Source organism: Solanum verrucosum, unplaced genomic scaffold (assembly GCF_900185275.1).
Source record: "Solanum verrucosum unplaced genomic scaffold, falcon-dt-bn FXZP01000228.1, whole genome shotgun sequence".
Lineage (NCBI taxonomy): Eukaryota > Viridiplantae > Streptophyta > Magnoliopsida > Solanales > Solanaceae > Solanum > Solanum verrucosum.
The window spans coordinates 3,405,551-3,421,071 of NW_026020210.1; positions in this window are offsets into that span (position 1 = coordinate 3,405,551).

Below are 15,521 nucleotides of genomic sequence, written 5' to 3' on the forward strand. Positions count from 1 at the left end.
GGGACTAGACCATATGCTCCCGGTCGAGTCCATAGACAACTGGGAGGGAAACAAGAGATTCCCCAAATTGCGGACATGACAAAATTTGCAACCGATCATGAAAATGGACGAGTCTCTTATGCTGAAGAAATACGTAGAGCATGGAAGACTCAAAGGATATTAGGTGAACCGGTACCAAACAGGTTCCACCTTGAATGTTCTAAGGATTACAAGGAATGGTTAAAAGAAGAGCCTCGCCGAAACTATCGAGCCTGGTCCAAATGTTCCCTATGTTATTGCAGATGTTGGGGCCAAACATCAAATTCGACTTCATCGACTCCAAGAGAAGTATGACAAGAATGAGCTGGATCATTAACACTGACATTCAGAAGACGTTGAAGTCATAGCTCAGTTGAAGAAAGAGCTATGAAGAGCCAGGCAATGCATGTCAGAACTAAATGATAACATGGAACAACAGATTCAGTCGGTCGAGAGGTTCAAACATCAAGAAGGGGCTCGGTTGGCTAGAGATCACCTATGGGCGAACAGATATGCTATGTAGGAAGAGGTCAGCATCGCCAAGAGGACCAGACTTGGTGAAGAATCAGGATGAGCTTGAAGTTTGTTAACATCCCCTGCGTGGGATTGCTTTATTTTGTACTTTGTTTTGTAATTTGCTTTTCGAACTCTTTTCCCTGATTTTGTGTTTGTCAAACACTTTTGAATGATATTAATGAAATATTTTGGGGATAATGAATTGGTTTAAAAAAACATATAAGTTCTTCAATTCGCTAGGCCTACCCTTGGCACAAAAGGGTCACATGCATGTTTAAGTCGCGATATTTGTCTGTTTACTTATGTGCTTTTATGTTTATGTGGCACGTTGCTTTGAATGAGGACATTCTTAGCCCACACCTTTTCAAAAAATTTCTAAAAATCCCCACAATATCAAATACAAGTCACTATCAAAATGTCCGACCAAAATTTCATGAGTCTTGAGTTTCTTAGCCAGAAATAAAATCCTACTACCAAATCCTAAAACATTACTCTATCATCTCAGGAAAGGTAAAATTGCTGCTAGGATGGAAAAAGGCAATAATGTCGAGATAGAGATGACCGAGGAGAGTCTAAGGATGAAACAGCGTCGATTTAAATAAAAAATTCGAGAGATGGGAGAAAGAAGAATAGAAGTAGAACTAGCCACTGCATGCAGAGTTGGCGGCTAAGATGGCAAGATATGCTATCATGAATGAGGAGACGATTGCTATGTGGAAGGAACATGAGGTCTTCAAGAATGATATAACTATGAGACTTTAGAAGATACGCGAGAAATGCTCTTTTTTCAATCAAGAAGCCAATAGTAGTCCCGAAGACACTCACCCTGGAGCTACTGAAGAAGATGCCGATGAGAAAATCATCTATATGCCTCCTTTCCTGGGACGTCTGAAAGGAGGAGACAAAAAGATCACTCTCCCGGCTTATGAGCGGACACATAGCGTGAGGGTAAGAGTCGTGCCGTGTGCTCTCATTTACGAGCACCTTAAGGCGTCAGGTATGCTGAAGCCTCTCGAAGGAACCATTTTTGGGTTTGGGCATGAAAGCTCTCAAAAGACATGTGCCTACCACCCGAACCTAAGAGGACACACTATAGAGGAATGTGTGGACCTTAAGGAAGCAATCCGCAACCTGATCAACGTTGGGGAGATCCCGTATATGTGGGGTGAGAATATCGTCCTTACCTGTGACCAACATGAGCCTAGTATGCCGGTCACTGAGCACACTTTGTTTTATTGTCACTACTTTACGCCTTTCAAGAAAATGTTGTTGAATATCTACAGTCTGTTAGTTTGAAAAGGAGTCTTGGCCTCTATTAGAAAGGATAACGAAGCAATCGATCTCGTTGGAATTGAGATCTGGAAAACCCTGCCCTTATCATGATGCCATAGATCACAACATTGGAAGGTGCCTCAGGTTTCGCTATGACATGGAATCCCTCGTCAACATGGGAAAGATTCAAGTTGAGTTTGTCCCCCGTGGCTAATACGACAGTCAGATGAAGAAGCTTCAGTGAAGGCACCATCTATCTTTTAGGAGTTTTATTATCCGTTTTTCACTTTCCTTGTAATCACCTGAAATGAATGAATGAAAATGAAATTTTCCTTTGTATTTGAACTACGTAGGGCCTGAATTCTCCTTCGGATATACGTAGGCAACCTTTCAAGGCCCGGCCCCTATCTTTTTAAAACTTTTCTTTTCCCTTTCACTTTACAAGGAAACGTTGAGTTCATATCAACAGATGCCGAGAGATACAACAAGAAGACCTTAACTCAATGCAATTTAACTTTTCTGACTCACCAACCTCAACATAAAAACGAGCAAATTCCTGCTCGTTCAAAAGTCAGTCCCCATTATTCGTGGGTTAGCATGTTCTCAGACAAAGCATATTTTATGTGTTTATCTGTTTTCTATGTGATATCTTGCATTATTCATCCAGAACTAATATGACAGATTTGCCTTTGAGTTGTTTTTCTCTACAGGTAGTTAGAACTGATCTGTATTGATACACTAGCCGATCATCCTTATTTCACTAGATCTAAAGGTCCTACAGATTCCTTGCCCAGTCAAAGTTCACAAAAGGGAAACGCAGCAATGGTTGATAACAACGAAGAACCCGACCTTACTGATGTCGTGGTGGCTTAGCCCGCCCTTGCCGATCAGAATGAATTGATCTTGCAGTTGGTGCAACAAATTGTTGAGATGAGGGTCGAGATGCAGAGAAAACAAGATTTGCCTCCTCCGATTTTTGTTGTCAACGCTCAACCAGACCGAAGAACTCCAGCTCAAATTCCCCTTCTAACGTGGAACAAGCTCAAAAACCGCCTTCAAGTCCTGCTCGTAATCCTTCTATCATTGACCTTACCACCCAAAACCCCCATTACGCCTCATCCTCTTATCAAACACCGCCCCCTCCTCAGAATACCAACCTCCAAGCACCACTCCCTCCGCCCAATGCAAACCACCAAACTGGCCTACCCCCTCACAGCCAAAACGCTAACCCACGCATTTCCCTCATTTACCAAAACCAGTATACCAGCCCCCAGACTTTTTCCCAAAACTATCATGCCCCTTTAAATAGCCAGAGTCCCTCTGTTGCTCCACCACTACTGCAAAAAGCCACATTCCAAATACCAGTCCCCAACGAGCATGACGCCCATGGTTCGGAGCTCAACCACTATGAGGAGAGGGAGAGAGAGTGGAGGTCAAAGAAAGAGACCGTCAAGATAGATATGAATGAGGAAATTAGAAAAGCCATGAAGGAGTTGAACTGCATTCCTGAGGTCACCGGGTTGAGTTACGAAGACCTGTGCATTCATCCGAATTTGGACCTCCCAGAAGGGTTCAAGGTGCCAAAATTTGACATATTCGAAGGAACGGGGAACCCCTTAGCACACCTGAGGACCTACTGTGACCAACTCGTGGGAGTTGGGAGAGATGAAGCTTTGTTAAAATAGCTTTTTAGCCGAAGTCTGAGCGAAAAGGCTCTAGAATGGTTTACGTCTCATAAAACGAGACAGTGGTCTAGCTGGAACGCTCTGGCTAAGGACTTTATCAAACGATTCGCCTACAATGTGTAGATCGTTCCTGATCGTTACTCCATGGAGAAAATGAAGCAGAAGTCAACCGAAAGTTACAGAGAATTCGCATATAGATGGCGAAAGGAGGCAGCTAGAGTTAGACCTCCTATGTCAGAAAAGGAAATTGTCGAAGTGTTTGTGCGGGTGAAAGAGCCTGAATATTATGATAGAATCATGTTGTTCGTTGGAGCAAAATTTGCTGAGATAGTCAAGGTAGGTGAGAATATCGAAGATGGATTGAAAACCGGGAAGATTGCCCGTGTTGCTGCCTCACCCGGATCTTCGGGCTTGTTGAAGAAGAAAAGAGAGAATGTGTCCTCTATCTCTTATGAGGGGAGGAAGACCCCAAGGAAATCCTCATCATACTAAGGTCGTTCTCGACTTTCACAAAGTTCATACCCGACTTGTTATGCACAAGCTGATTACCAGAATACCCCTCCCCTAGTTATCAAAATACCCTTCCTCCTAGTTATCAAAATACTCCTCCTCCTAGCTACCAAACTCCCCCTACTATCTATCAAACTCCCCCTCCAGTTTACCAAAACTCCACCTCATCACTATCGAAATGCCGCCCCCAACTGTGCCAACGTTCAGACAAATTACCAAACGCCTTCCCTAACGTACCAAACCCCAGCTCCACTTTACCAAAATACCCCCGAACTACCAAGCTCCACAACCAAATTACCAAACCAACTCATATCCCAGATATCAAGCCCCTCGTCCAAATGCTCCAAACTATCGTCAAATGTCTCCTTCTCAACAAGGCAATTACAATCCCTCTCGTCCTAGATTTGAGAAGAAGCCCGCTAGAATTTTCACTCTACTCATTGAAAGCCGAACAAAGCTGTTTGAGCGATTAACTGCGACAGAATATATCCATCCAGTGGGGCCCAAGCCAGTTGACATTAGTTCAAAGTTTTACAGACTGACCAGATGTGCACATATCACTCCAACAGTGTTGGACATGATACTGAGGACTGTATCAACCTGAAGCATAAGATCCAAGACCTAATTGACCAGAACGTGGTCTCTCTTCAGATGATCGCGCCCAATGTCAATAGTAATCCTTCGCTAAATCATGAAGGCGTTAGTATCAATATGATAGAGATAGATGATGATTGGTGCATGGAAAAGGCAATAGTTCTGATTGCTTCTGATGAGCTGGAAAGGGCAGTAGCCTCCTTGAGCATTAGAGAGAAGAGAGAGTTTGTGATTCTAACACCCGAGAAGGTTGTTGCCTTGGTGCCGAGAGAAAATTTTACCCGACCAAAATTTGTGATTGATGCGGCTGTTACTCAAGGCATGACCAGATCTGGCAGGTGCTACACACCGGTAGAATTGGCTCAAGGGGGCAGAAAAAGGATCAGACTAAAAGGCCAATTAGTGAAGCTGAAGCCGAAGAGTTCTGGAGGAAAATGCACCAGAAAAATTATTCAATTGTGAAGCATTTGGAGAAGACACCATCTCAGATTTTTGTATGGGCTTTGTTGATGAGTTCACAACTGCATAGGCAAGCATTGATGAAGGCTCTAGATGATACTTATGTGCCTGTAGGTACCAACAGTGACAATGTAGCAGCCATGATACACCAGGTTATCCGAGGACACCAAATTAGTTTTTATGCGCTGCCCTTCGAAGGTACGATGCATAACAAAGCTCTGCACGTCACCACTGTGTGTCGAGACAACATAATAAATCGTATCTTGGTCGATGACGGACCCGATCTTTATATTTTCCCACTTTCGACTCTGAGGTAGCTGAAAGTTGATTTGGAAAAGCTTCACCATAACCAAGTCAAAGTGAGGGCTTTTGATGGAGTGCAAATAGACACATTGGGTGCGGTGAACTTGGATATTCAGGTGGGTCCAGCGGAATTCAACGTCGAGTTCCAGGTGTTGGATATCAACACTAGTTACAACCTGCTTTTGGGAAGACCGTTCATTCATATGGCTGTGGTTGTGCCGTCTACCCTTCACCAACTAATGAAGTTTGTTTGGAAGGACCAAGAATTGGTCATTTATGGTGAAGGGAGTCATTCCAATAGGTATGCACCGATCGTTGATGATGTCTCTCGAGGTTGTGATTTCTACACGGTGGAGCTGGTAAATGCCATCGGTGAGGACTTGGCTCCACAACCTCTTATGCCTACTGTGTACAAGATGATTGCTACTGTCATGCTCCAGAATGGTTTCGAACCAGGTTTCAGGTTGGGGAAGCATTTCCAAGGAATTGTCGAGCCTATTTACGTTCCCGCCAGAGGAGCAAAATTTGGTTTTAGATATGTCCCAATAGATGACGAAGCAGAGATGAAGAACAAGAGTGTTGATTAAGTGTTGGCTAGGCCAATTCCTCATCTGTACCAGTCATTCCCGGTGCGGGAGCATGCCATCGACAACGGCCTGGGGGAAGGAATTTGGACCATGTTCAAAGAGGTTGACGCAATCATGAAGGATAAAGCTGAGACCTCAGGAATCCCCGATGCCGAGCCAGATGAGCAGTTGCAGAATTGGACCTCCACACCGCTCCTGATATCCCGTGCAGCTTGGTAGAAAAGACACGTGTCTTTGTTTGTTTGTTTCTAAAATCGGTGGTAGTCCGGAAGAGGCCCGAGACCCACATTTTATGCAATTTTTATTTGTTTGAAGTTTTTTTTAAATTCCCGTGTAGTGTTTAAAAAGGCATAATGGCCCTTAGCCATGGCCAAAGTTTGTTCTGGTTTTTCAATTTAAATGAAAGCCTCTTTTTATCAAAATTTGTTTACTTATCTATTTATATTTTACTTTTCTAACTTTGTCTATTTATGATTTCAATAATAATAATTTAAAACCTGTCAATGTCATGTCATGAACCGATTGAACAAAACGAGGCAGATGATGATGAGTACGAGGTGCATGAAGATGAAAATGAGGTACCCGAACATTTTGCCGAAGAATTTTGACAATTTGAGAATCAACACAAGCCGAATTTGGAAGAAACTGAGACTGTGAATCTCGGAGATGAAGAGTGTGTAAGAGAAGTCGGAATTAATGTCCATTTGACCGAAACTCAAACAAGGGACCTAGTTCGTTTGCTTAGAGAATACATTGATGTATTTGCCTGGTCTTACAGAGATATGCCAGGGCTGAGTACGAATATGGTGTCCCACAAGTTGTCGATCAATTCATATTTCAGTCCAGTAAAACAAAAGACTCGAAAGTTCAAGGCTGAGTTGAGTTTAAAGATCAAAGAGGAGATTAAAAAGCAGATCGAGTCCCAAGTAGTGGACGTGACGCAATATCCGACTTGGTTAGCCAACATTGTTTCGGATGCCAAGAAAGATGGAAATATTAGAATTTGTGTTGACTACAGAGATCTCAACAAAGCTAGCCCGAAAGATAATTTTCCATTGCCAAACATTCACATTCTCATTGATAATTGTGCTAAGCATGAGATGTAGTCATTTGTGGATTGTTATGCGGGTTGCCACCAGATCCTGATTGATGAAGAAAATGTAGAAAATACAGCTTTTATTACGCCTTGGGGTGTATATCATTATTGGGTGATGCCGTTTGGCTTCAAAAATGTCGGTGCTACTTACATGAGGGCTATGACGACCATATTTCATGATATGATTCACAAGGAGATCGAGGTGTATGTAGATAATGTTATAATCAAGTCCCGCGAAAGTTCGGATCGCTTGACTCACTTGAGGAAATTCTTTGATCATCTACGCCGATACAATTTGAAGTTAAATCCCGCCAAATGTGCTTTTGGAGTGCCATCTGGCAAGTTGTTGGGATTTATAGTCAGCAGGAGAGGCATTGGACTTGACCTTTCCAAGATCAAGGGGATCCAAGAATTACTTCATCCGAAGACCAAGAAAAAGGTGATGAGTTTTTTGGGAAGGTTGAACTACATCAGCTGGTTCATAGCTCAATCCACCATGGTGTGTGAGCCCATCTTTAAGTTATTGAAAAAAGATGCCTCGACCAAGTGGACCGGAGAATGTCAAACTGCTTTTGATGCCATCAAGAACTATTTGTCCAATCCATCGGTATTGGTCCCTCCGCGAGAAGGGAGTCCATTATTTCTATATTTGTCAGTCTCAGATAATGCATTGGGATGTGTGCTTGGTCAACATGATGAAACAGGGAAGAAGGAGCGAGCCATTTATTACTTGAGCAAGAAATTCACTCTATATGAGGCTCGTTATACTCTTTTAGAGAGAACACGTTGTGCTTTGACATGGATTGCTCAGAAGTTGAGACATTATTTGTCTTTTTATACCACATACCTTATTTCCAGAATGGACCCGTTGAAGTATATTTTTCAGAAAACAATGCCGACTGGAAAGTTGGCTAAATGGAAAATGTTTTTGAGTGAGTTTGACATTGTTTATGTAACTCAAAAGGCGATAAAAGCTCAAGCCTTAGCTGATCATCTTGCGGAGAATCTAGTTGATGAGGAGTATGAACCGCTCAAGACTTATTTTTCTGACGAGGAAGTTTCATTTGTGGTAGAAGATATTTCTAAAGCCTACCATGGTTGGAGAGTATTCTTTGATGGAGCGGCAAATCACCAAGGGAAAGGTATCAGAGCAGTCTTAGTGTCAGAATCTGGTCAGCATTATCCTATGGCGGTTAAACTCTGATTTAATTGCCTCGGTCACCCCTTTATCCTCTTTTAATATTTTCCTTGTATTTGAACTACGTTCGACCGGAATTCTCAAGAATGAGATACGTAGGCGGCCTATGTCGGCCTCAGTTGGTTTCTTTGTAAATTTCTTATTTCTGTTAATCCTCGAGGGAGGAACTACGTTTGACCTGATTCCTGCCTCAACGAGATACGTAGGCGCCACAAGGGTTCGTTCATACCTCCCATAAGATTTCTATTTTTATTTACAATAGAAACTGGGACAGAAGTTACTTTTCTCCAACAAGTCAAGACTGAAGTTACTTTAGGATTTGCAATCGGGACAAAATTTTTGAGACGATCTCAAAAATTCTGTGATTTGCTCATCAACGGTTAAAGATAAGCCAAGAGAGTTAACTGGGACAGAAATTTTGAGGATGACCTCAAAATTTCAACAAGATTTATCAGCAGTTTAGAGCGACTTTAAATATTTCCCTAACAAGTAATCGGATAGACTTCGAGGCATCAACTTCAATTACGTTCGCTAAGGCTTGACATGACATGAGACTTGACAGTGACATTTTTCAAACATTACTTTTTGAAAATCTATTTTCCTCAAAGCTTTTCTTTCGTGTTTCAATTATTTTTGGCATAAAAATATTTTGTCTTATCTATCAAGAAGCGGGAGATCGGAGAAATCAATCGGAGATAGCAAAACAAGAAGCGGACAATCGAAGATATCGACACAGATCAGTTCGTTTTTAGACTAACAATTTTTCTTTGGATGCAGGTCTATAAGCTCGCCTCAAGATCAAAATATTCCTTCATTCAATAAATATGGAGAAGTTGAAAGGGCAAGGAACTCCCCAAAATTAATAATTTTTCTATGGATACAGAAAATATTTTATGTTTCTTATATCAAAGATTTGGGAATATGAGTAGCATTATTTCATTCAATTCTCAACAAGGAGAGGCCCATAATGAAATTGCAACTAGGTTCAGAGATTGAACAAATGAAAACCCCGAAGAAAGAAATTTTATTGTTTTCCATCAACTAAAAATACTTGGAAGACATTATATGCATCATATTATCAAACATGATAATATTACTACCCGAAGAATCATTTGTGTCGTATTGTCAAATGATATGATACCATTACTCTGAGGGCCAATTTTTATCGAATCGCTAATTGAGGCGATACCGCCACCCAGGAGATATCCAAAAGATCACCTATGTTGTCCGGTGAAACATTATCTTCGTTCGGTACCAGGGATGACATCATCAGAAAAGACGATTATGCATTGCTAGAGAAGATTCATGCATTGCGGGAAAAGATCATGCATTACAAGAGAAAATGATTCATGCATCGCGGAAAAAGATTGTGCATTGCAAGAGAAAGAAGTTATGCATCGCGGGAAAAGATCATGCATTGCAAGAGAAAATGTTTCATGCATCGCGGGAAAAGATCGTGCATTGCAAGAGAAAGAAGTCATGTATCGCAGAGAAGTCATGCATAGCAAGAGAAAAAGGTCATGCATAGCAATAAGAGTCATTTATCGCAGAGAAGTCATGCATAGCAAGAGAAAGATGTCATGCATAGCAAGAGGAGTCATGCATTGCGGAAAAAAGATTCATGCATCGCAAGAAAAGATTCATGCGTCGCGGGAAAAAGATTCATGCATCGCGAGAAAGATTCGCCCATCAAATGAAGATCGATATCGACTACATCATTTTCTTTGCAAAGACGACATCAAGAGAATTATCAACATTTTACATCGATCTATTTTATTACTTTGACATAAAAGGAAGAGTACATTGAAGATTATGTTGCAAATATGAGACACAAACTTTATTTGCTTCACGTCAAACCCGATAGAGTTGACGTCAAATGTTCAAGGAGAACAATTAAGTGTCGACACGGTAAACGACATTGTCTCCCATTTGAATTGAGTTGTTTATGCTAATGAGTTTTATCTCAATCCTTGTCGAAAGCATCTGAAAGGATGAATTCTCCAGAACGAACCACATGTGCGGACTACATCATAAAGGATGCAGCACAATGTTGAACTTTTTCTTAGCAGCAAATTGGGACATAGTCTAGAGATGAGTGCCAAACTCTTAGGACGCGAGTTGAGGGGGGACTTCCACCACAATCAAACCACACCCCTATCAGAAGGCATGTGGGTTTTTCTTTAGGCTTATCTATTTAAGTTTCGCATCCGAAAGGTTTTGGTTTTTGCCGGAGGCAACTTTCCAATCTAAGTGACAATGCACCAAGAGCTTTGGAGATTATGTCCCTGTAAGTTCTTACTTATGGATGTGAAGAGCTCCACACTCATGGCTAAGAGGTTTCATGCCTTACTTTGTCACTTTTCATACTCGACTTACTTTGTCACTTTTCCAGAACCAAAGGTTATCTTGCATAATAGATTTCCTTTTCAACCGATCGAGTCGAACTACAATCAGCTTGATTCCTAATGTTTAAGGATATGTAGGCAGGACCAGTGTTGAAAACTCGGCTGTGTTCCAATATCCACTCTGAAATCTTATTCTCGAGCATTCTAGTACCCTCATAATTTGATATCGGGATGACTTGTGAATTCTTTCAGAATCGTGTGTTAAATCAAGCGTACCGAACTACAAGTGGCCTGAATTCTCATATAGCCTGAGATATGTAGGAAACCCATTTTCGGGGTTCGACCATAATTCCCAAAGTCCGTATCAAAATCTCTTTTCCAAAAGATGAAGATGTGGTCGGTCAAAATTGGATTAGTCAATCTCATTTTACTCGAATTTCTTGCATCAATCTAAGAAAAATGAGAAACAGTTGTTGACACCCAATTTTGACACTCCCCAATATAAATTAATCATTGAGCTTCTTCTATTTTTAAACGATCTAAAATAATTAGTTTTATAAATTTCAAAAATAGTTTGCGGGTTATTTTAAATAAATTATGTCACTTATTATAATTTTTAGACAATACTTATATTTTACACATTCATATATATAATTAATATATTTTATGAACATTCGAAAATCGTCTCAAGAATATTTAATTTACTTAAATATTTGGTTAGCTAGTTTAGTTATATAATAGTTTATATATTTTGAAATAATTAGTTTATAATTAAGTTAATTATTTTATTTCGTGGAGATTAAGAAGCTTGTTAATTGATTAATATTAATTAATTTTATTTAATTGTTAACCAATTTCGTTCATATCAATTCAATTTGGTTACACCTTTAATCCACATGTCTTTTTCCTATCACAAATCTAGCTAATCTTTTACCTCTATCTAAACCCATTCTAAGGAAACCAAACTTTTGGGCCTTTTACAATTTTAGCAGCCCACTTTTAATTCTGAATCCCTCTCCCAAACAATTCCAGCAGCAGCCCAGCCTCTCATTTTCCAATACCAGCAAGCCCACCCTTAATTTCCTTAAGTCCCACCCCATTCCCAGATTTCCTTGACCCGGCCCACTCCCCTTTTCTTTCACAAAAGACACCCAGCAAACAATACGTACAACAATGCCCAAAACAGTACCCTGCGTCTTCCCCCTTTCCAGACCCAGCGATTCCAGCGCCATTCCCATCAAAGGATCGTCCTTGCAGCTGTAGGATCATGCCACGTAGCTCGCCAAGGATGTTGAATCGATCCCAAACGTCCATTCCTCCTTAACTTTTCCGGAATGGTTTGAAAGTTTCAGAAAAAGTTTGTTTTCCCTTATTGGTGTAAGATTTTTGAGGATTTGAATTTCGAATGGGGCCCTTTCTATCCGGATTTCCGCCCTTTCCCCCTCGAAATCAAACCCTAGCTCCCTTCTATATAATTCTTTACTGTATCAGTATGAAAGGGGGGAGACTTTTGGAGTTGGTAAATTTTTACCAAGTGCATCAAAAAAATAATTAATACCTACTAAATATATTTCAAGGAAAACAGATGAGGTCTTTTTTTTTTTTTTTTGTGTTTTGGGTTTGACATTCTTTCCCAAACTTCTTGGCTATTGTTCGTGTTTGGATTTCGCGTGCTGAAGGTCGTCATTCTAGCTCGTCCTGTTCTAGTCGCTGCCCCCGAATAGGTAACATTCTCATTTTTAACTCTTATTCCGTCTTAGCAAATCGTGTGTTGTTTATTACTGTCCGATGGCTATTTTCTTTGAAATTTCATGTGTGGATTTATAGCTTGTCGTACCTTTTAATTTGGTTTGAATACTTGGGTTTGTTATATTCCCGGTATGACGTTGGCATGTGATGACTCGAGACGCATTCTTTTAATTTTTTCCTCAGTCCTATTTATCGTAATCTTGGTTCCTTAGTGTATGAGTTTCTTGTTTGAGCTCCCATATCTTTCATTGAAATAAGCTTAATTCTAAATGATGGTGTGGATGTATTTGGCTGTCATTTGCTTACTGTTAATTAGGTCATGTATATTTTGAGAGTGCTGGCAGTTAGTTGAAAGCTAATTTCATTTTTTTGTGGTTCTAGTCTCCTATTCTTAAGCTACTTTTTTTTAAGAATCTGAAATGTAAATCGGGTCATGGAATTTAGAGTTTGACTTTTTTTCTTTCACTCTTGTCCCGCGTGTGTCTATCTCCGTTGAGTGGATTATTTCTTAACTTGAGTCTAGTGACTGCTCATCCATAGTCAATCATGATTTTTAGAGTTAAGTTTTCACGTCATTGTTTCTTTGTTCTTCAGACCTTCCAAAGGTATCGAGGTTCTAAAGATATGACTAAAGATTTTTTTTTATTTTTTTTTGTGAATAGGTTTGGCAGTAGTGTAACTGTCATAGCATTTCTTATCCAAGTTGAGAGTATTTAATTTATGTAAATGGTATACTTGTGTTGTTTTCTTTAAAAAGTTCTTTTACCTAATGTTGAGTGTTTTTTTTAAGGTTCTTTTGTCACTCTTTAATAATTAATGTCTAGTTAATTTTGCTTACTCTAAAAGGATTCCTAAATTTGTTAAATTTGTGGCCATCTGTAATGTTAAGTCCATTGTGCACTTTGTGACACATAAAGGGTTTGATTCGGTCCAAACACTATAGTAATTTGCTTTGATAATACTTCTCTATGTTAAGGTCTTTGGTTTATGTTTATTTCCTCCCTAATCTTTGTGTTTTTTTTTCATGTGCAATTCTCTTGTATGAGTCCATCGGACTCCCCCTTTTGCATCGTGTTGGGTTAATCAACCCAACATTCTCTTGAGTTGGCCTTGGCAAAAGATCAGATTGGGGAAGCTAAAATATAGTCCTGAAAGCTAATGTACAAGTTCTGAAAGCAGGCTGATATACAACTTGTATACACTAAGTATACATTGATATACAGTTCGAAATGCGGAAATACTAGGCTCAAGTTTGAAATACAGGTTGGAGGCGTCAAAGAGGATCGTATACAGTTGGTATACGGTTCAATATATAGAAAAATGGTCAAAACGTGACCTATATATAACAATATACACTCAATGTATACAAGGAGTCACAAGAACAAAAATGGGCCAAAGCCCAATTTTCTTTGCACAACAGGTCCATGAAGTCAATGGGTTGAAACCCATTATTTGTAGTTGGCCCATGATGGTGGGCAAAGTGGTAGACTTAGGACAGGTGGGCCAAAAGCCTAATTTAATTGGATTTGGGTCAAAATCCAACTCTAATTATTTCCTTTCCCTCTTTTATTTATTTTATTTGTATTTGACTAACACTTTGATTATCTTATGGTTCAATTTAATTAAATTCCCAAGGAGGGTCATTTCATTTTATTTTTCAAATTAAAGTATATATATTTTAGTACTTGGTTCCTATTTTAATATTAGTTTGGTCAATACTCAATTATTCACCTTAAGAAAAATTCTCCTTTAGTTCATTTCCCCTTAATATGATTAAAATGACACTAGTAAAAAAATAATAATGATAAAAAATAATAACAATAGTAATAAATAAATAAGTTAAAATAAATGAGTTCTTTTACTTAGTTAAAATTTCAAAATTGGTCAAATCGTTATGAGTTCTTTTACTTAGTTAAAATTTTAAAATTGGTCAAAATTATTTTTAGTCAAATCGCCGGTCAACCGCAAGTTAGCAGGCATTCCGATGGCCTAACACCTTCTCGGAATGTACATTGAACTTCGAACCCTTTTATTTTCAATTGATTTTATCTGTTTAAATTTTTTTTTAAATCCTTAAAATTTTCTTAATTTTTTTACTAAAAGTAAGTGGCGACTCTGTCCTTTTGGAAATTCGTTTTCTCTTAAATCATAAGTTTAATCAATTTTTCGAAAACCTAGTCATTTTTCTTTTATTTATATGTTTGAGTAAAACAGGGGGTGATCCCAAAAAGGTATGTGAGATCACATAGCGTTGATTAGTTCACCCACGCGCCAATCATGATTTAATTCAGCGAATTTAAGTCCTTGAAAGTTTAGAAATTGAGTTCTTGATGAACATTGTTGAAGGTATTTCTTGAATTCTTGTGGGTTGTGTTGATTGAAGTTTCTTGCGATTTGATTCATGTTTCTGGGTGAAATTACGGTTTGAATCTATCATATATTGAGGGTGTAAATGATCTTAAGTGTTTGGGGAAAGAACCATTGAAGTTTAGAGGGTTCAGAGTTGAAAAACGAAGAAGAAAAGTCGTCAAACACCTAGGGAAGGGGGTGGGGGGACGCGCGCCCCAAAAGGGTCTCTGAAGTTTGCCCCTTGGGGTGACGCGCCAGCCAGCGCGCCCTAGCAGGTCCTCTGAAGTTTGAGGGCTGGCGCCCCGCGCCTCTCAGAGCGCCAGGGACGCCAGTTCTCCCCATTTCTTCCCCACCTTTTCATACTTGTTCCTTAGCAATGTACATATGTTTGCTAGTTGATTCCAACACTCTAAGGTACATCTAAACATCATGAAATCATCCATATACATGAGATCATGAATGTTGAATCCATAATCCAATTCAAGGAAAGTTAAGATCAAAGTCAAGAGAAGTTAAGAGTCAAGTCTAGAAGTTAAGAAGCAAGTCAAACAAAGTTTTTAAAGTTTTCAAAAGTCTTTAACAAACGTTTTTACTTTGTTTTAAGACTTAAGTTTCAAGTTATGAAAAGAGTAAAGAGGTGAGTTCATTTCTCAAAAAGCTATAAGGGAACTAAGTATTCCTAAAGAGTTTATAAATGTTTTCACATTTGAGCAAGAAAAGGGAACATCGATTCCAAGAGAGGTTTTAATCTAAGTTTTGATTAATTATCTCAAATCGAAGAAAAAAGCTTGTTTTAAAACATATGAGCTAAGTATATTTTGGGAGTAGTATTGAGCACCG